Here is a 21,107-nt window from a genome sequence, read left to right on the forward strand (position 1 = left end):
TCTCACACACGAACAGAAAGTACGTGCTTGTTGGCTGTCGGTTTGCTGTGCTCTTGTGCAACTTTTTGGCCAAGACACGGCAGCGTGAGGGCAACTTAGCGAGGGGCTTTCATTGCCGCTAGTTCTGTGATGATGACTTGGTGTGTCACAGCCTTTAGACTCGACAAAATCAAAAAAGACTTGACTAACTAAACATAGATTTTCAATCAATAACTTGCGTCTTTTGACTTGAAAATACTTGATACCAAAGATAAAGAAGGTTGACTGTTGTTTTTGCTATTTTACAATATTTACATTTAAATTATTATTACAGAAACACACAAATTTCATTCTGTTGTAGTATTGGTTAATACCAGAGCCACAGGAAGTGTGCCGAGCTTTAAAGCCAATGTTGGTAACGACCAAACAGTGTAACTGCAGCGTCATGTGATGCCCTGCAGCCCAAAAAGACTTTTTTTCCCCTTGACTTACATGGCGAATGAGGCATCTATAAATCAGTGGCTACATTTGTTTAAGCATCACAACCCCTGTAAAATGACTTGCTTCACTATTGGGATTTGTCTATTTGGTCCAATAACATCTTGAAAATCGAAACTAGCCACAAAAAGAAATCATTTAAGTTAGTGTAGCGTTAAACCGGAAGTTAGACGAAATCTCTAGTGTGCCTCCCTATAATGAGAAGATCCTGACTGATGTTTTTTCTATATTATTAACCTTTTACTTTATTTTGTTGGTTTTCAAGCTTCATACTCTACAAACACTGTGTAAATTGCTGAGACCCAGACAGCAGCTCTGCAGTGTGTATGGGATCAGTCAAATACAGATGCTTAGCGAAGACATCAAGAATATCAAAGTAGGGAGACCATATAGCAAATGTTACATCTGTGTAGTTCAGAGGTGTTAGAAATACCCAAGTGGAGCTGATCTGGTACAAGTAAAAGCCCTCATATGCAAATTTTCACTTAAGCATTAAAGTTGAGCGCTCAAAGTGCTTCATCTCGTCTTCCATAAACCTTTATAGGATTAACTAAAAATGTTCCGTGTTCCTGCTGTTCCCTCTGATCGCCTCTTCTCTAAGTTGGCTCACTCAAAGTCAAAAAAGTACCACTTTTAAGAGCTGATCACATATTTTGTAAGATATGCTTCAAGGTAAAAAGGAGAAGCTGTTACTCATAAAATGTTGAATATTAGCGCTGAGACAAGGTGAACTGAAAGCATAAAGATCACTGGAATTGACACTCGTAATAAAAAATGTGTTTAAGATTAAGTAAAGAAAAAATGATTAAGTTATCTGCGGTCCAGCTTGAGGCACTGCTCTGAGGGTTGGATTTATGCAGGAAGCAAAATAAATACATAAATCTAACGGTAAATCTCCTTGTAACCCCCAGATCTGATCCGTGCACAGCGGGATAAACACGGAGAAACCCCGCCATCTGGCTCACATATGGCTCAAAATCCCATTTCATTTTAGGGTTCCTGTGTAAATCCAGTCATTGATCTAATAGCAAATGATCTGCACTAGTGCTTTAATGAGAATCCTCTTTAACTCCTTTCACCGTCGTACCAAATGGTGTCAGTGTAGAGCCGGCCAGGCCTCTGCCAACGGACGGACAGACAGACAGATGCAGAGGAGGGAATTAGCATGCCGTTTTACAAATGAACAGACCTGAGAGTTCATTGTGAAGCTTAAAGGGCCCTCGTTTAGGACAGGCAGCTTCAAAACAGCTCCAGCCTCCCAGATTAGGATAAAGATACGTCAGCATTTCCGGTATTGGCGATGTTTTCGAGTGTGTGTGAGTGCCAAAGACAACACTACGGATAATGGCAGGCCAGATCTCGTTCTCTCGAGCCAGCTCTCCCCCAAACGCACATCCTGAATTATGATTTGCAAATGACAAATGGGTCGCTAATACAATTCATGAATTATGTAGTTGTCATGGTGACATTAATCAAAAAGCAGGCCCCTTCTCTCGGCTCCGAACATTGTGTTTGTGGAATTGAGATGCATGACGGGGGCTGCACACACCGAGCCGCCTGAGTAAGCGCAGGGCAAAGCGATAGCAAGATATTGGTTCTGCCAGTCACTCAGAGGCTTATTATGAGTGCAATGCAACAATCACACGCTTTCAGGCACACAGACAGACAGTGCCCACCGACAAAAAGTGAAGGGTAAGGCTTTAAATTCTCGACGGGGGAGCCTTGTGGTTATGCACGCAGCGAGAGCGCTCAGGTTGTTTTTTTGTCATTTCTAAAACTGTGTGCACTATCAAGAAATTCTTTAAGACGGGCACTTCAAAAGGAGGATGAATAAAAAACAGGATATGTTTGCAATTTGACCCTTGTTTATTCAGCAGGATCTCTCACTAAAATGAACCAGTATAATTTTTTTTTAAAGGCAGGCTTTGTCCCTGAAAGCATAAAAAAACAGCACAGTGCAAAATCAGTCACAAAAAGCCTTAGAGGGAAAAAAAGTAGTGAGAGAGAAGTCTTGGCACAAAATGAGTGATTAAGTGGCACCCGTGATTCCCAAAGGGATGAATGATGGATGGTTGCCTCAGTTGACATCACGGTGGGATCTCAGGAGTCTGCTCAGCTGCTTAATTATTGAGCACCTAAGGGGTGTAACACTATCAGCAAACATCACTTTTTCAACCCTCCTTTTCAATGTTTGGGCTTCCTCCTATTGTAAAGTCCTCCTCTCGCTCCGAAGATTTCCATCTTTTTTTCCTTTTTCAGAGAACGTCTCTGTTTCTTTTTTCTAAACTGGAAGACTTTCCCCACCCCTGAAGCCCACGAATATCTTTCTTCATCTCACCCGCCACCCGTTTACCTACAGCCCTTGCCTGAGCTATCAAATTTTAATGACTGTCTTTCTAAAGAGCCTTCAGCGACTAAAAACCTCACTTAAACCACTTGGTCCGCTAACTGAACCGGCTAGGCATCCTAAATACTAAGAGGCGCGTTAGATTTTTGTTTAGTCCTGGCGCTTGCTTCTGAGATGAATCTGTGCAACTATCAACTGAATCCAAATCAAGCTGTTTTCTGACTCTTCTGCGGCTCGTTTCTGCAGTCCGGCTGATTAAGAATCAGTGCACACTACCCAAACTTCACTTTGGGTTAATAAAAAGTTGTAATTCATAGATTGTTGTTAGGCATTTTCTCCCTGCAGAGGCGCCCGGTTGGGCAGGCACCGAGACAAGAGAGCAGTGAGGTGATCTTTGATCGAGAAGTGGTGGTGTAATTCAATTAATTATATTTTGCTCCAGGCAGCAGAAGTCAGGGAGGGGATCATTGAGAGGGAACACAATACAACTAGGTGAAAAAATAACAAGTAAGTGGAGTGTGTGCGCACACCGGCTGACCCTGCAACCTCGTCTCCTCACAAAACTGTCAAAATCTCCATGCTTTCACCGGGCTTTTACTCAATGAGGTTATCCCAAATGTGAGTCTGTTCATCTATAAGTCCCCTCCCTCTGCCTCCATCCAGCCCTCCATCCTTACCCCACATCCCCACATCCCCCCTCTCTCCTATTTCATCATCCTCCTCTCTCTCTCTTGGTTCAGGATCACTCTTCCTCTCCTAACAGTTTGTCCCTGCTGCTCCCCTCCCTCCCTCCTCCCGTATGCACTCCCTTTCTCTCCCGTAGTGTATTAAGGGGCTTTGACGCTCTCAGTAAAAGCTGATTTATTCTCTTGGTGGTATCGATCGGTTTCTGCATTAAAGATTATAATTCATTACCCTGGCCCCTTTTAATACATTAAACACTCAAAATAAAAATAAAATCCCCCCCACCCACCCACCCCCAAAGACTCCCCGTGTCCCGAGGGTGTGGGAAAACACTTGTCGAGACATCCAGCCTGTCGTCCTGGGCCCCAGAGCTCCACCTGCGCGTGAATGTGTGTGTCACTGACTCATACATCCAGATACTCATTGGAAAACACTCCTCCCTTCGTGCACACACTCATGCACTCAAGAAAAATTTAGATTATAGCTTCTGAAATGGCGGCCAGCGGACCAATGGTGGCCCTAAGAAACATTTTATGCAGCCCTTTAAAGTGGCATGAAATACAAGCATTTGATTTTAAACATTCCCCCTACAATTAAAAATCTTCACATAGCTGACAGTTAATGCCCTTTTCTGTTACTGCAACAAACTGTGCCCTGCTAAAAAAGCGATAGTACAGTATGGATGACTTCACTAAAATAGAGCAGCAGAGTGTAGTATGTAGTAAATATTTAAATATAGTGTCTCATTAAAATGTCAGAGGATAGTCATTTCAACTAAAAGTGTATTAAAAAGTAAAATACAAAATGAGTCTTAGTAAGCCTTTAATTTGTCAAACATTTTTGAAAAAGGTTCTTTGTATGAAATATCATAAAAACTTTCAAAAAACAAACCCAAAGCCACTGAATAGTATTTCATAAAAGTAAAAAAAATCTATAGTATTGTATGGCATAAAAGTTTAAAAAAAAAAAAGAAAAGTCAAAGTATAGTATGTCACGAAAAAAAAACAGAAAACGTAATGGTATAACATGTCAAAAAAGTCATTAAAAATACCTAGTCATAAAAGTTTACAAAAAATGTCTGAGTTAGCTCTGCCTAAAGAAGGTCAGAAAATGATCAAAACATAGTCTGTCATCCAAAAAAGCATAAAAAAGTCATAATACAATAAGTTGTAACAAATAGTATTAAAAGTAGTAGTAAGATATGTTGTCCAAAATATTAGACAAAAGTCAAAGTATAGTATGTATAGAAAATTTATGCTACAGTTTGTACTCATGAGAAGTATTAAAAGTCATGGTGCATCATGTCATCTAGCAAAAAAAAGTCATGGTAGAGATTGTTGTCCAAAATATCCTAAAAAAGTCACACAATACCATGTCATCCAAAATAGCATTAAAAGTAGTATAGTATGTCATCCGAAATATGAAAAAGTCATTGTAAAGTATGTTGTCTAAAATAGCATAAAAAGTGATGCTATGGCATGATCTCCAAAAAGGAACAAAAAAATGTGTTACAGCATATGTTACAATAGCAAAATAGCCGTATATCGGTATGCTGTCAAAAATAGTATTAAAACGTTGTAGTATTGAAAAGTATGTTGTCCAAAATCTATTATATGATCAAAAAAGTCAAACTACACTAAGTCGTCGTTAAAAAAATCTGAGTATAGCATGTTGTTCAAAATAGCAAATGAAAAATTCATAGTACTGTATGTCATCAACTTTGGTACAAAAAGTCATGGTGTAGTAAATAGTCCAAAAATACAATATAAAAAGGTGATAATATAGCATGATGTCAAAATACAATTTAACAGTAGTATTGGATGTGGTCCAGTTTTGTTTTTTTAAAAAGTCACACTATTCATGTCATCAAAAATGCACTGAAAAAGTCATACTATAGCGCATCATCCGAATTAACACAGAAAAATCAAAGTAAGTGTTCAAAAATGCAATGAAAAAAGAAACAGAATGCTATGTTGTCTAAAACAAAATGAAAAAGTAAAACGATAGCACGTCGTCCAAAATAGCACAAAAAAGTCAGAGTGAACTTTGTCGTCCAAAGTAGCAAAAAAGGTCATACAACAGTATGATGTCCAAAATAGCATAAAAAAGTCATTGTATAGCATGTCATCCAAAATAGCACAAGAAAGTCATGCCATAGTATGTCATCCACATTAGAAAAAAAGATCATACTACAGTGTGTCGTCCAAAAGATCACAAAAAAATTCAAAATAATATATGTCATCCAAAATGGCACAAAGAAGTCATACTGTAGTGTGTCGTTCAAAATAGCATAAAAAAAGTCATACCACAGTATGCCCTTCAAAGTAGCACAACAAGGTGGTACCATAGTATGTTGTCTAAAATAGCACAAAAAAGTTATAGGTTACTACTGTATGTCGTACAACCTAACAAAAAAATAAAATGATAGTATATTGTCCAAATTAGCACAGAAAACTCCACAATAGTATGTTGGCCATAATAGCACAAAAAAGTCATAGTGTACTATGTCATCCAAAATAGCAAAAAAAGTTGTGGTATGTTGTCCAAAAAACCCACAGAAAGTACTATAGTATGTTGTACAAAATAACAAAAAAGAAGTCATAGTATAGTATTTTGTCCAAAACAGCACAAAAGAAGTCGTAGGAAAGGCTGGCGTCGAATATAGCATTAAAATGTCATAGTATAGTATGACAACAAAAATCTTGCAAAAAAAAAAAGTCATTGTATAGCATGTCGTACAAAATAGCATAAAAAAGTCATACTTATATGTATGTATATATACTTATATACATACTTACTTGTATGTATGTATACTATACTATGGCGTTTTTGGCCATTTTTTTGACATGCTAACTTAGGAAGTTTTGAGACTTTTTGGGCCTCTATTCCTACTTTGTACCCTTTGATACATCTCTACAAGCCATAATATGTGGTTTTCAGCCATTTATGCGACGAGTCAAAATTTGACATTTTTCGACATAGTATAGTATGGCCTTATTGGCCATTTTTTTGACATGCTAAATTATGAAGTTTTTGGACTTTTTTGGTTTCTATTCCCACATTGTACACTATAGCGTGTTTCTTCAAGCCATAATATGTGGTTTTTAGCCATTTTCACGATGGGTCAAAATTTGACATTTTTCGACATACTATACTATGGTGTTTTAGGCCATTTTTTGACATGCTAAATTATGAAGTTGTGGGACGTTTTTGGCCTTTATTCCCACTTTGTACACTATGACGCATCTCTACAAGTTATAATGTTTGGTTTTGGTCAAAATATGACATTTTTTGTCATACTATACTATGGCATTTTTGGCCATTTTTCTGACATGCTTAATTATGAAGTTTTGGTAATTTTTGGGCCTCTATTCCTACTTTGTACACTATGATGCATCTCTACAAGCCATAATATGTGGTTTTCAGCCATTTTTACGACGGGTCAAAATTTGACATTTTTTGACATACTATACTATGGCGTTTTTGGCCATTTTTATATGTGAAATTATGAAGTTTTTGGACTTTTTTGGAGTCTATAACCACTTTGTACACTACAACGCTTCTCTACAAACCATAATATGTGGTTTTCAGCCATTTTTACGATGGGTCAAAATTACACACACACACTCACATACTTTACAATGGCGTTTTTGGCCATTTCTTTGACATGCTAAATTATCTTTATTAACTATTAAATATTAGCTATTTTTTACACATGCGGAACTATAAATTTTTTCGACTTTTTTGGCCCCTATTTCCACTTTTCACACTATGATGCATCTCCACAAGCTATACTATGTTGTTTACAGTCATTTTTATGACATTTTCACATGTTCACAAAACAGCTTACAGCTTGTTAAGACACGTCATAGTATACAAAGTGGAAAAAGTGGAATTCAGCATGTATTCAGCAGTATGTCAAAAAATGTCACATTTTGACATGTTGAAAAAATGGCTAAAAAAGACATATTAAGACTTGTAGAGATGCATCATAAGATACAATGTCAAACAAAAGGCCAAAAACTTCATGAAATACCTTGTCGAAAAAATGGCCCGGGAAAGGTTAAAGGCGAAAAAAGTCAGAATTTAGCATGTCAAAAAAATTTAAAACGCCATGGTATAGTATGTCAAAACATATAGAATTTTGATATGTTAAAAAATGGCTAAAAACAACATAACCTAGCTTGTGGAGATGCGTCACAGTATACAATATCAAACAAAAGGCCAAAAACTTCATGATTGTCAACAAATGGCCTAAAACGCCACAGTATAGTATGTTGAAAAATGCAATATCTTCACATGTCCAAAGAAATACTGTTAAAGCCATGTTATGACTTGTGGAGATGTGTCACAGTATACAATGTGAAAAAAAGGCCAAACAGGCCATAATTAAGCATGTCCAAAAAACTTGTTGAAAATACAATAGTATAGTATGTTGAAAAATGCAATATCTTCACATGTCCAAAGAAATACTGTTAAAGCCATGTTATGACTTGTGGAGATGTGTCACAGTATACAATGTGAAAAAAAGGCCAAACAGGCCATAATTAAGCATGTCCAAAAAACTTGTTGAAAATACAATAGTATAGTATGTAGAAAAGGGCCAAAAACGCCATAGTATAGTATGTCGAAAAATGTCAAATTTTGACCGTGTCGTTAAAATGGCTGAAACCCACATATTATGGCTCGTAGAGACGCATCATAGTGTACAAAGTGGGAATAGAGGCCCAAAAAGTCCCAAAACTTCATAATTTAGCATGTCAAAAAATGGCCACAAATGCCATAGTATAGTATGTCGAAAATGGAATATTTTGACCCGTCTTAAGAATGGCTGAAAACCACATATTATGGCTTGTAGAGACGCGTCATAGTGTACAAAGTAGGAATAGAGGCCAAAAAGTCTCAAAATTCATAATTTAGCATGTCAAAAAAATGGCCACAAAACGCCATAGTATAGTATGTCGAAAAATGTCAAAATTTTGACCCGTCGTAAAAATGGCTGAAAACCACATATTATAGCTTGTAGAGAGATGCGTCATTGTGTACAAAGTAGGAATAGAGGCCCAAAAAGTCTCAAAACTTCATAATTTAGCATGTCAAAAAAATGGCCAAAAACGCCATAGTATAGTATGTCGAAAAATGTATTTTGACCCGTCTTAAAAATGGCTGAAAACCACATATTATGGCTTGTAGAGACGCTTCATAGTGTACAAAGTAAGAATAGAGGCCCAAAAAGTGTCTCAAAACTTCATAATTTAGCATGTCAAAAAAAATGGCCAAAAACGCCATAGTATAGTATGTCGAAAAATGTCAAATTTTGACCCGTCTTAAAAATGGCTGAAAACCCACATATTATGGCTTGTAGAGATGCGTCATAGTGTACAAAGTGGAATAGAGGCCCAAAAAAAGTCTCAAAACTTCATAATTTAGCATGTCAAAAAAAATGGCCAAAAACGCCATAGTATAGTATGTCGAAAAATGGCATATTTTGACCCGTTGTAAAAATGGCTGAAAACCACATATTATGCTTGTAGAGACGCGTCATAGTGTACAAAGTAGGGAATAGAGGCCAAAAAGTCTCAAAACTTCATAATTTAGCATGTCAAAAAAATGGCCAAAAACGCCATAGTATAGTATGTCGAAAAATGTCAAATTTTGACCCGTCTTAAAAAATGGCTGAAAACCACATATTATGGCTTGTAGAGACGCGTCATAGTGTACAAAGTAGGGAATAGAGGCCCAAAAAGTGTCAAAACTTCATAATTTAGCATGTCAAAAAAATGGCCAAAAACGCCATAGTATAGTATGTCGAAAAATGTCAAATTTTGACCCGTCTTATAAAAATGGCTGAAAACCACATATTATGGCTTGTAGAGATGCGTCATAGTGTACAAAGTGGAATAGAGGCCCAAAAAGTCCCAAAACTTCATAATTTAGCATGTCAAAAAAATGGCCACAAACGCCATAGTATAGTATGTCGAAAAATGTCAAATTTTGACCTGTCTAAAAAATGGCTGAAACCCACATATTATAGCTTGTAGAGACGCGTCATAGTGTACAAAGTGGGAATAGAGGCCCAAAAAGTCTCAAAACTTCATAATTTAGCATGTCAAAAAAATGGCCACAAAACGCCATATAGTATGTCGAAAAATGTCATATTTTGACCAGTCTTAAAAATCGTTGAAACCCACGTATTATGGCTTGTTGAGATGCGTCACGGTGTACAAAGTGGGAATAGAGGCCCAAAAAGTCTCAAAAGTTCATAATTTAGCATTTAAAAAAAAATGGCCACAAATGCCATAGTATAGTATGTCGAAAAATGGCATACCTTGACCCGACTTACAAATGGTTGAAAACCACATATTATGGCTTGTAGAGACGCGTCATAGTGTACAAAGTAGGAATAGAGGCCCAAAACGTACCAAAACTGCATAATTTAGCATGTCAAAAAAAATGGCAACAAATGCCATAGTATAGTATGTCGAAAAATGGCATATTTTGACCCTTCTTAAAAATGGTTGAAACCCACATATTATGGCTTGTAGAGACGCGTAATAGTGTACAAAGTGGGAATAGAGGCCCAAAAAGTCTCAAAAGTTCATAATTTAGCATGTCAAAAAAAAATGGCCAAAAACGCCATAGTATAGTATGTCGAAAAATTTCATATTTTGACCCGGCGTAAAAATGGCTGAAACCCACCTATTATGGATTGTAGAGACGCGTCATAGTGTACCAAGTGGGAATAGAGGCCCAAAAAGTCCCAAAACTTCATAATGTAGCATGTCAAAAAAAATGGCCACAAATGCCATAGTATAGTATGTCGAAAAATGGCATATTCTCACCCGTCGTAAAAATGGCTGAAAACTACATATTATAGCTTGTAGAGATGCGTCATAGTGTACAAAGTGGGAATAGAGGCCCAAAAAGTACCAAAACTTCATAATTTAGCATGTCAAAAAAAATGGCCAAAAACGCCATAGTATAGTATGTCGAAAAATTTCAAATTTTGACCCGTCATGAAACTGGCTGAAAACCACACATTATAGCTTGTAGAGATGCGTCATAGTGTACAAAGCGGGAATAGAGGGCCAAAAGGTACCAAAAGTTCATAATTTAGCATGTCAAAAAAAATGGCCACAAATGCCATAGTATAGTATGTTGAAAAATGGCATATCTTGACCCGACTTAAAAATGGCTGAAAACCACATATTATGGCTTGTTGAGACACGTAATAGTGTACAAAGTGGGAATAGAGGCCCAAAAAGTCTCAAAACTTCATAATTTAGCATGTCAAAAAAATGGCCAAAAACTGCCATAGTATAGTATGATGAAAAATGTCATATTTTGACCCATCTTAAAAATGGCTGAAAACCACATATTATGGCTTGTTGAGATGCGTCATAGTGTACAAAGTGGGAATAGAGGCCCAAAAAGTCTCAAAACTTCATAATTTAGCATGTCAAAAAAAAATGGCCACAAATGCCATAGTATAGTATGTCGAAAAATGGCATATTCTCACCCGTCGTAAAAATGGCTGAAAACCGCATATTATAGCTTGTAGAGCTGCGTCATAGTGTACAAAGTGGGAATAGAGTCCAAAAAAGGTCAAAAACTACATAATTTAGCATGTCAAAAAAATGGCCACAAACGCCATAGTATAGTATGTCGAAAAATGTCATATTTTGACCCGTCTTAAAACTGGCTGAAACCCACATATTATGGCTTGTAGAGACGCGTCATAGTGCACAAAGTGGGAATAGAGGCCCAAAAAGTCCAAAAACTTCATAATTTAGCATTTAAAAAAAAATGGCCACAAATGCCAAAGTATAGTATGTCAAAAATGGCATATTTTGACCCGTCGTAAAAATGGCTGAAAACCACATATTATGGCTTGTAGAGACGCGTAATAGTGTACAATGTGGGAATAGAGTCCAAAAAAGGTCAAAAACTTCATAATATGGCATGTCAAAAAAATGGCCAAAAACGCCATAGTATAGTATGAGGAAAAATGTCATATTTTGACCCATCTTAAAAATGGCTGAAAACCACATATTATGGCTTGTAGAGACACATCATAGTGTATAAAGTAGGAATGGAGGCCCACAAAGTACCAAAACTGCATAATTTAGCATGTCAAAAAAAATGGCAACAAATGCCATAGTATAGTATGTGGAAAAATAGCATATTTTGACCCGTCTTAAAAATGGCTGAAAACCACATATTATGGCTTGTAGAGACGCGTAATAGTGTACAAAGTAGGAATAGAGGCCAAAAAAGTCCCAAAACTTCATAATTTAGCATGTCAAAAAAATGGCCAAAAACGCCATAGTATAGTATGTCGAAAAATGTAAGATTTTGACCCGTCTTAAGAATGGCTGAAAACCACATATTATGGCTTGTAGAGAGGCGTCATAGTGTACAAAGTGGGAATAGAGGCCCAAAAAGTCTCAAAAGTTTATAATTTAGCATGTCAAAAAAATGGCCAAAAACGCCATAGTATAGTATGTCGAAAAATGTCATATTTTGACCCATCTTAAAAATGGCTGAAAACCACATATTATGGCTTGTAGAGACACATCATAGTGTATAAAGTAGGAATGGAGGCCCAAAAAGTACCAAAACTTCATAATTTCGCATACGAAAAAATGGCCAAAAACACCATAGTATAGTATGTGGAAAAATGTCAAATTCTCACCCGTCGTAAAAATGGCTGAAAACCACATATTATGGCTTGTAGAGATGCGTCGTAGTGTACAAAGTGGGAATAGAGGCCCAAAAAGTCTCAAAACTGCATGATTTAGCTTGTCAAAAAAAATGGCCATAAAACGCGATAGTATAGTATGTCGAAAAATGTCAAATTTTGACCCGTCTTACAAATGGCTGAAACCCACATATTATGGCTTGTAGAGACGCGTCATAGTGTACAAAGTGGGAATAGAGGCCCAAAAAGTGTCAAAAGTTCATAATTTAGCATGTCAAAAAAATGGCCACAAATGCCATAGTATAGTATGTCGAAAAATATCAAATTTTGACCCGTCGTAAAAACGGCTGAAAACCACATAATATGGCTTGTAGAGACGTGTCATAGTGTACAAAGTAGGAATAGAGGCCCAAAAAGTCCCAAAACTTCATAATTTAGCATGTCAAAAAATGGCTAAAAATGCTATAGTATAGTATGTAGAAAAATGTCAAATATTGCCCCGTCTTAAAAATTGCTGAAAACCGCATATTATAGCTTGTAGAGACGCGTCATAGTGTACAAAGTGGAAAAAAAGGCCAACTAAGTCACGATGAAGCATGTATTTGATATGTCCAAAAAATTCCTCAAAACAACATATGATAAAGACCTGTCATAGTATACAAAGGCCAAAAACTTCTGAATTTAGCACGTCAAATTGTGAAATGTTGAAAAAATGGCTGGAAATTATTCACTATAGCTTATAGTTACACATCATAGTATATAATGTCGAAAAAGATTTCAAAAACGTCACAATATAGCATGTTGTAAAAATGGCTGAAAATGATATAGTATAGTATGTCCAAAATGCCAAATTTTGACATGTTCCAAAAACAGCTGAAAACAACATACTATAGCCTTTAGGGACACATCATAACATAGCATGTTAAAAAGAAGGACATATTAGGCCTAAAATAGCATGTTAATAAAAATGGCTGAAAACAACATATAGTTTATTGGGACACGTTATAGTATACCATGTCTGTGACATTCTGTCAAGTGTCTGTTCTTGTGTTTGTGTCCACTTCCTCTTTTATTTTTATTTATTTTTTGATTGGCTCGTGTTTCACCTGTGTCATGTTTTACTCACCTGTGTGCAGTTAGCAACCAGCCCGTGTGTTTTTAAAGCCCAGTGTTTCCTCCATTCAGTTGCCAGATAATCATTGTCCCCCCCACTGTGTTCATGCTTTTCAGCCTTTTCCTTGTGTTTGCTTACCTGGCTTTCTACTCTGCTTGGATTTGTCATCTTAGTTACTACTGTGATATCCCTAAATGGACTTTTCTGCCTTCGCCTTCAATAAAGATTTAGATTTTGATAAACTGTGATTGGTGTTTGGTGCTTTTCTCTACATCTGATTCCCAGTTTCAAAAAAATGGCTAAAAACAACGTATTATAGCTTAGACACGCCATAGCCTAGAATGTTGCAAAAACGGCCCAAAGCACCATAATATAGCATGTCGAAAATACAACCAACTATAGTATTACAAAAAATGTGAAAATATGACATGTCCCAAAAACAGCTGAAAAAAGGTTGTACTTTCGACATGCTATGTTATGGTGTTTTGGGCCGTTTTTGCAACATTCTAAGCCATGGCGTGTCTTGGCAGGCTATTTTATGTGGTTTTCAACAGTTTTCAGCCTTTTTAGGAAATGTCATAGTTTGACATTTTTTGCAATACTATAGTATCGCAATTTTGGTCTTTTTTTTAACATGCTGTATTATGGTGTTTTTGGATGTTTTTGCAACATTCTATGAAATGACCTGTCTCAGCAGGCTGTTTAATGTGGTTTTCAGCAGTGTGCAGCATTTTTCTGGAAATGTTATATTTTGACATTTTTTGCAATACTATAGTATTGCATTTTTGGTCGTTTTTTCAACATGCTATATTAGGATTTAATCAATCAATCAATCAATCAGTCAATTTTTATTTATATATTGAAAAAAATCAAAAACAAGAACAACGTATAAAATAATCCAAAATTGATCTTACAAAATGGAATAGCATAAGTAAAAACCATAAAACCATTAAAAAAAAGTAATAGAAAAAATAAACATAAAATAGCAAGGCACTACATAAAAGCCAGGCATAAAAGATAGGTTTTTAGTTTACGTTTAAAAGTATCAATATTTTGAGCTCCTCTCAGATCCTCCGGCAGGCTGTTCGGAGAGTAATGGCTAAAAGCAGAATTAAAGTCAAGGTTAGTCTACTTGATATTTTATAGACTCAACCTTCTGTCCAGACATCATCTGCAACTGATAAAATAATCATCAGTAGGCCTACTTATCAAAAGAAGACAGTTTGTTCTTCCTCAAAGTTGTCTTTTCATCATTTGCATGAATTCCCTGAATGCACAGCAGAAATCAACGTCTTTTGTGTCAGCCACCAACAGAATACAGATTCCCTTTAGACAGGTCAAGTTAAAGATTTGTGTATTGCCTACGTACGCTCCACTGTTAGTCAATACAGCTGGCCTCAGTGGGACAGTCAGGACTTAAGAAGCGCCATGTGCCCCCTATTGATTCCACCCCAAATGGCCGCACCAATTCCCCGCACAAAACAAGATTGCCCTTCCCCATCGCCTTGACAGATTGATTTTGTATCTCGACCGTGAGGAGGAGCAATCCCTCTGATTCTGCCTCCTCGCACTGCCACTCTGATGTACAATTTCCCTCTCCATCCTTACCGCTCGCCGTCTCTCCTCTTTCTCCTTCCATTAAAGGACTCCTCTACCTCTAAGCTCTAACTTCTCTCTCCGTCCGGCCTCCCCTCCTCCTTCGGCCTTCGTCTCTCCCCTCTGCCTCTTTTTCCCTCTGACAGGCTTTCAGACAGTAAATCAGAGACATTGATCCAGTGCAGCGCCCAAGTGTCCTGGATTCTGCTAAAGAGCCATTTTCATTTCACAAGCAGTTTACTGGCCTCGCTACCCCCCACCCGTAAACATCGCCCTCCTCCTTCTTCTCTCGCTCTCTCCATCACGGCCTCATCCATACACATCACCCATTTCGCATAACTGCCGGATCCTCTCTAAGCGCTGGACACTGTTTTCCTCCTACCTTTTGCTGCCGACTCACAAATGGAAGACAAATACTTTGAAAGGCCTAAAATATTTCACTAATACTTACTGATTTCTCTCTCTCTCTCTCTCTCTCTCTCACTTACACACACACACACACACACACACACACACATTTGTGTTTCCTTTTCCACAACAAGGGTCCAGAGCCCAGCAGGGTTTCTTGAATTGGTTCCAAGAGGTCTGACTCCAGCAACATCAAGACTGATTTAATTTCCCTATAATTTGTCTGACATCAGCACAATAAAGAAATGTGTAGGACTACTTTTCAAGCAGCTCCCCCTGTCCTCCTACATGATTTCTATCCGTTTCTACCAAAATCCTATAAGGTTGTATTTAAATCTGAGGGAGAAAGCTACAAAGAAAAAGTATCCACGAGACGCTGCTGCATTCCCAGATAGCTTCAAATCATACAAACATCAGAGAACTGACATTTATCTCCAGACTCTGGGGGAACGTCTGTGCAGTATGTTTACATTTTAATGCAGCTCTGTAGTGCATGTTTCTAAAAATATGGGTGTGCAAGATAACTTTCTGTCTGCAGTCAAGCATCTGCTGTAGTTTCTGTGGTGTACAGTGCAGTCTGTGCATTTTTGGACAGTGCCACATTTTTTTTTACATAGCACTTTGATGTGAAACAGTGACTGACTGTGTTCACATCCCAACACATTTTCATCTCAACTCGGAGATATTGCTGCTTGGTCAGTGGAATTTCACATCTACATATGAGGAGCTATGTATCCTCCTGCGTCTGTTGTTGATGCGTCTAAAATACAGTTCTGTTTTCACAGGAAATGTACAGTTTCTTTTCGTGAGATACATACAGTCGTTTTCAAAATAAACTTAAAACATTGGTAAAACACCTTATATTTACTTGTATTATCATTGTGCAACACTCACACATGGTTAGGTTTAGAAAAATAAATCATCGTTTGGCTCAACATTCATAAAGGAAGCGAACAGTTGGCTCCTGGGTGAAAGTCCAGGATGGGTTGGATCCATCCACCTCCACCTCAGCCCACCCTACTGGGACTTTCCAGCTTCTTATATTACGTTGTTACCAGGGGCATTTCAAAGCAATGTAGTCATTAATATCTGATGATGACACTAAGAAAGGCGCAACATAAATTTTAAAACCAGCGGCGTATCAAGCTGAAACCACCTGTACGTGCCCATCTTATGACCCATTCAGATCCCCCGTCCATTCTAACGGATATAACTTTATATTATATAACTCTTCTATTAAGAGCATTTACTGTCATTTTTAGTATTAGGTAATTTCTGCTCAAAGAATCTTCACCCAAAACACCCCCAAGTATCCTTATCAAAAAAAAAAAAAAGATTATTAGTGCATTTATAGCAGAATTGTTGATCCCACAGCCTACGAGGTTTGTTTACATGACGAAAGAGAAGTGCGTATTTAATGGATTCAGCGGAGACAGAGAGCGATGCTTGTGTGCTGTGAGGACAGGGTGTTAAATTCATATGAGACACGCATTTCCCATTAACAGATCAGTGCAATGAACCTACCACATGACAATGGCAGAGAGGTGCACAACTAGGACACCGTCATGTATTACTGGCATGGAAATATAAGAGATAAATGAGCTCTGCAAGAGTAATTTGAAATTTTCTAAAAGTATTCCACAGTACTTACATTACAATTTACATTTTATGGCATTTATTCAGTATCTGAATACATTTTAAAAGTAATCCTCCTGACACCATTCTTATCATGCATTGCTGTTTTCTAGTTTGCATGTTAAAAAAAACATGACTATATTTTAAAGAAAAGATTGACACATTCATATAGTCACTTATACATGAACTAAAAATTAAACCAAATCCTGTGCTCACAGGTAGGAGCCTGAAAGCTTATACAACAGTGACAGGGTTACAGGTTTTTTTTTTAACTGTTAACTGAGTATGAATGTAAAAACCTCTTCATAGTTATTGTTTCATTTCACATCCAAAGCACTGAGAACAGAGCCAGCACAACAAAAGATGAGTCACTGTTCAAACACTTACAGATGGCAATGTGTACTGTAGCTTATTTAGGAGCTGATAGGCCTGTCTGTATTGAAGTAACACTCATTTATTTGTGCTGATGTAAAGACAATATCTCTGGGATGAGAAGATGGTGAAACTCAAATTTTAGGCCATCGTGGACAAGAAGTCCTTAAATAGATCACGGAAAAATGGAAAGCAGTCTATCCGTTTTATGCTGCCATCAGTTTTGTGCCAAATAAATGTAAAACTCTGTAGTTTTCTCATGCCTCTTGAAAAATGCACATCCCACTGAGGTGATTGTCTCTGCTAATTGGCATTTTGTCTAATATGAGCCACCTTTGTAGCAGTGTTTATTATTGTGATTAAATGTAATTAAGTAATTGTGATTAATAGAGCTCTTAACCACCATTTATTTTGTGGTTTAGTGCACTTATACCTAACAAGGATCCAGCCTGATTAATTCCTCGTCTTGTCACTTTTATAAAGCTGTTCATTCAAAGCCCTTAGCTCCTTGAATGTGTGATGACCTGAATCTCAACAGCAGGAGCCATAACCCTCTGACAGGGTTGTGAGGCCCCTCAGGGAGATAATAACCCACAACTGCACATTCAGAGGCAGGCAGGCCATAGGTGTCAGGCAGAGAAATGTCTGCAACAGGCAGTCACACAAATAACTCAAGGATTTGAGGACGACTGTTGACAACTGTTGTCGTTCCCCCGTTAAAACTTCACCCCCGAAAAAGGACAATTTGTGTATGAATTACTCACCCCGACTTATGTTGAATTCATAAGTAATCATTGTTTTTTTTCTGGAATGCCAAATTCTTGATGAATAGAAATAAAAGGGGCCCACAACAAATAACAGCAAACTATATTAAACATCATTTACAAAGTCTCACACATCTCCTGCAGTATAATCCACGTCTCATTTATCCAGTCATACGCTCAGTGTTTCCCAAACAATGGATAACTGGACTGAACGAAAAACTTATCTGTGGTCTCAAAGCCAGACTCCATTGACAAAAACAGTAATTTTACCTCACTAAACATGGGAGCTGCTAGTCTGCTGCTGCCTTCATCAGAAGGCCTCTGATACTGCACAGGTCTATGCAATGATCCGACATCAGGTGATGTATTCATAAACTTTTTAGTAGTTTCATAACCTAATAAAAACTGCAGTTCTCCCAAAAAATATATTTTCTTCAGTGCTCTAATCTGAACAGCAAGTTGCACTCTACAGCCACTGGTAACTACTGTTTTAGAACAGCAGAGAGGAGCTGACTGAGAGGTGCAGCATTAGTGCAAATTAACAGGTGGTATTGAGCTTGTACAGAAGAGGCCTAAACCCAGAATGTGGCTACTAGGTATGGTATACTTAAAAACTCTTTAATCCAAAATACTGCAAAACTTAACTACAAAAAAAGTTTTTATAAAGTGGTACATTTAAAAAGTAATTGATGAGAGATCATTATAAAACCACAACAATTAGAGTTAGCAAAATATCAACAATTATGCAACATTTTACGCTGGAAAGTCCCACCAGTAAAATGGCACACAGTATGTACACAGTATGCAAGGCAAGGCTTTAATTTTGACTTTAGTTGGCACTAGTGTTGCCAATTTTAGCACCATCATTTACAAATGGTTTAACCTGAGCTGTACAACAATGATAGCAATTATTCCACAACCACACAGGGATAACACAGTACAACTGTTAATTCTTTTTTTAACACAGTGATGTGCAGTATGTTTTGTGTCTTGGCTGATTCTGTAACCAAAAAACAAACAAACAGACACGCAAAAAAATGGCAACGGCCAAAATACTGAACCCAAGTCACAACAGGAGTCCACAAACCAATGGGTGACGTCAGCATTCAGTTTCATTATTTCTACGATCTATGATCAGATCAGGAAAGATAAAATAGTATCTGAACCTTTCTACCTGCAACAACAACACAATGAAGAGCTCAGAGTATGATGAATACCACATCAAGAGAACCAGCTGCAATATAAAAAAATCCTTCTGCAAAATCGTAAAAACACCCATTTTACTCATTCCATATATAAGAGCCCTTCAGCCAGCAGAGAAATACAGGTTCTGAATAAGAGCCACTTAGATTATAATGAAGAATGGAAAAGAAATAATCAAAAAATCAGACTAACAACTTGAAGTACAACCTCCGTCTCCCTGCTGAAAGAAACTCGAAGCAACAAGGAACAGACAGAAGTGCCAAGAAAATGGTAACAAGGCAGTAACCTGTACTGTATTAGACTGCAACAAACACAGTCAGCAACAGCAGTCATCAGAAATAATTCTTCACCAAACACCTAAAAGTTCACAGCCATCAATACCGTCAACCAAACAAGCCGTGGACATTTTCCAACACACAAGTACACATAGCCTTTTACAAACAGCATCTTAAACTTTTATTTAGGGTATTAAGGCACACATGGGTGCGTAGGCGAGCCGTGCGCAGTGAGTAATTTCCAGGGCCAACAGGATTATCAGTGTATGCTCAGGAAGATGGCAGGGAATCAGCCTTCAAGTTAACGAAACAGTTAGCGTAATTGTTCTTCATCTGTCATCTCAAACAGAGCAGTGGACTGTTTGAATCCCACAGAGAAAGAAAGAGAGAGAGAGATTACTGACGGGACAGTGATGAAAATTGGTTGGAGGATAATGAGTCTCGTTGTCTTTTCATCCTCTCATCCTCTCTCTCTCTCTCTCTCATTACTCAGAGTGACTGGTTGTAGAGTGGCTTCACAGTCTGCTGCTTATTAAAAAACCCAGAGCGCCTTTAGATGAGTTCATCAGGCTCTCCATCCCTTTTTTCCCTCCATCTCTCCATCTTCCTGCCGGCTCTGCATCCTCTCATCTCCACCTTTTTTCCCTCCCCCTCTCTCAGTTTGAACTCCTACATCCTTCCTCTCTCCGTCTCTTTATCCCTCCCTCTTCCATCTGTTTATTTTTTCCACCATCCTGTAGAGTAAAACAGCGAGGCAGAGCGATGAGGAGGAGGAAGGAGAAGTGACGGAGGCCCAGAAGGAGCGGGAATCAAAGAGCTTGGTAGAGGAAAAGACAATCCCCTTTGTGACAGATGACGCTTTTATAGTAAAAGGGGGCTTTCACCCGATTTCCTGTTGATATTCTTTGTAATTTATTTTTCCCCTAAAAACCCCTCTCCTTCCTTTGTCCCAACGCTACACCCCCCTCCTCCCTGTGCGTCTGCGCCACCGTGGCAGATTGTTTGGAATCAATAAAGATGGTGGTTGGCAGATGAAAGTCGTGGGGCGGGACGGTGGCTCACTAAACACTCAATTCGCTTCACACAAATCACCGCCTGCGTCCTGCCGACACGTGACGGCTACATCCTGCAACAAACAATTAAAAACTCATACAGATGCGCTGCGGGGAGAAGCATGATGGCGCCTGCATGAATACACATATGGTGAGTTCTGACAGGCAGCCTGGTGGATGGGATTTGGACAGCATGGAGACAAAAAAGGAAATAAAGAAAAAAAAAAGGAGCGAAAGGGGGAGGATTGATGATTGTTGTTAAAAATGAACAGGTGCTATGGTCATCCCAAAAAAAAAAGAAAAAAAAAAGTAGGAGCTGTGAGTGCGAAAAATTGTAAAATTACATTTCTGGCAGCAGAAGTATTCACATATTTTAGTGAAGTACAGTATAATGAGCAGCTTGACAGTGCCATTTAGGCTAATACTTAATTACAACTTAAAGTCCTGCATTTCAAGTTTGAATTGAAGGTCTAGTGTGA

This window comes from Plectropomus leopardus, chromosome 9, assembly GCF_008729295.1.
Source record: "Plectropomus leopardus isolate mb chromosome 9, YSFRI_Pleo_2.0, whole genome shotgun sequence".
NCBI lineage: Eukaryota > Metazoa > Chordata > Actinopteri > Perciformes > Serranidae > Plectropomus > Plectropomus leopardus.